The 1,854-nt window shown below is 43.0% G+C and overlaps 1 pseudogene; it reads right to left on the bottom strand.

Moving 5' to 3' along the window:
• Positions 1-1,610, bottom strand: part of LOC129687910 (epidermal growth factor-like protein 7) — a 16,256-nt pseudogene extending 14,646 nt beyond the window's left edge.
• Positions 1,611-1,854: the final 244 nt, after the last annotated feature.

Here is a 1,854-nt window from a genome sequence, read left to right as displayed (position 1 = left end):
GTATCACTGAAATGCCACAATGACTCTTGTTTTATTTTTTCCTGCTGCTGATAAACTGGACATTTCTGGCACTCCCTTCCTGAGGCTTCCTCTCCTGTGCTGTGACATTGAGACCTGAATGCCAAGTTTACCTGTTGGACTCAACATACTGCTTATATGTAAGGCTCACCTGGAGTCTCCTGGGAGAGCGGGCAGAGGAGGGGAAGGATAACTGTTTCAGTTAATGGCCGTTTGGTGCAGCTCTGAATTCTACAATGTAGCACCCAGTGGGGCCACTCTGCATGTCCTGTGAGTGAAAGTCTGCTTGAAAGAAAGCTAGCTCAGCTTACCAGAAAGCATTTGGAGTGGGCAGATTGATGACTGGGGATGGGTCTCCAGATCTTTTTGTGTTTCTTTCCATTCTGTTGTTCCCTAAAAAGTCTGTGTTTGAACCCCTGAAGGTCTGGGCTATTCAGTGTGGGACTTTTGCTTCTTGAACTGCATATGCTCTGGGGACTAGCAATCTCAGAGGATTTGTTAGGAAGGGCTTCTTCATCAGCCTGGACTTGCAGTCACTGAATCAAACCCTTCATTAAGGTTCTCAAAACTGTGTGTGTGCAGGTTAAGAATGCAAAACTGTTTCTTAAGACTAAAGACCCCCTTTGGGTCCTCTGAGGCTCTGAGGCTACAGTTATTTGGGGCTAAGGGTAGCAACCCCAACACACCACACACACACACACACACACACACACACACACACTATGTAGAAGGCTGAGGTTATAGAAGGTTCAAATCCTATGGCTGGGGTTGGGGTTTATGTATCTTAGTTCTGCCTCTGCTTAGTCCTGAGTCTAATCTTCAGCCACCCACAAAAGCAAAATAAAATCTGTTCAATATCATTTTTTAATCTTTATTCCATAGTATTTTTTGTACCTTAATCTGGAAGTATAGGAGTCTTCTTTGATCTTTTCTTTTATGATACAGATATTTTAAAATAATCTGTTCATTTTGCAGAATGTCCCCCATAAGGGGCCAAGATGTTTTAACTTTTTATTTTTCAGTACTGATGATCAAACTGAAAATGTTCTTGTCCATGTTAAGTTTCTCTTTGAGGAGGGGCTACATAGCCCTGACTAGCCTAGAACTTTCTAAATAGACCAAGATGAGTTCAAACTCAATATGTAGACCAGGCTAGCCTCAAATTGACAGACAGTAAGCCTCCTGTCTCTGTCTCCTGAGTGCTGTGATTACCAGTGAGAGCCATCATGCTAGGTCCTAGTCTTTACTTTTCATTTTGATTCAGCGTCTTGATACGTTGTTATTCAATGTATCGAAAGGCTTGATTAGACTTATTCTGTAGCCCAGGTCTGCCTCAACTCTGTGGTCTTCCCAGCTTAGTTTACACAGGAGCAGTGATTAGAAGCCTATACCTGCAGGCCAGGCCTGCTGGTTAACTTTGCGGTGGTTCAGCTTCATCACTTGCTGGTGGACTGCAGGGCTTGCTTCATGCTGATCAAGTAACCGCTTTCTTAGCATATGGCAGGCATGAGTAGTTGCTCGTCACCAGCACTGATTAGGCCTCTGTTAGTCAGTCCCCACGTGACGTGCTTTACCTGAATTTCTTCACTCATGTTTTATCACAGCTATGGGAGATGGATTTCAGAAGGAGCTGAGACAGACTCCTTTGTCCAGGTTCTTGAGGCTAGTCTGGAATGAAATTCTTGCTTGAACCCAGGTCAGCGGGCCTCCAAAGATGACTTTTTAAGTAAGTGCTCTTGCAGTGCTTGCTTAAAAATGTAATTTTCAGATAAAATTTATATAACACAGAATTCACCATTTTAACCCTTTAGAGTATTTAATTCATTTATAGAAATG

This window comes from Psammomys obesus, unplaced genomic scaffold (assembly GCF_907164565.1).
Source record: "Psammomys obesus unplaced genomic scaffold, mPsaObe1.curated_primary_1811, whole genome shotgun sequence".
Lineage (NCBI taxonomy): Eukaryota > Metazoa > Chordata > Mammalia > Rodentia > Muridae > Psammomys > Psammomys obesus.
Note: the sequence above shows the minus strand (reverse complement) of the source record. Positions and strands in the feature narration are given on the sequence as shown.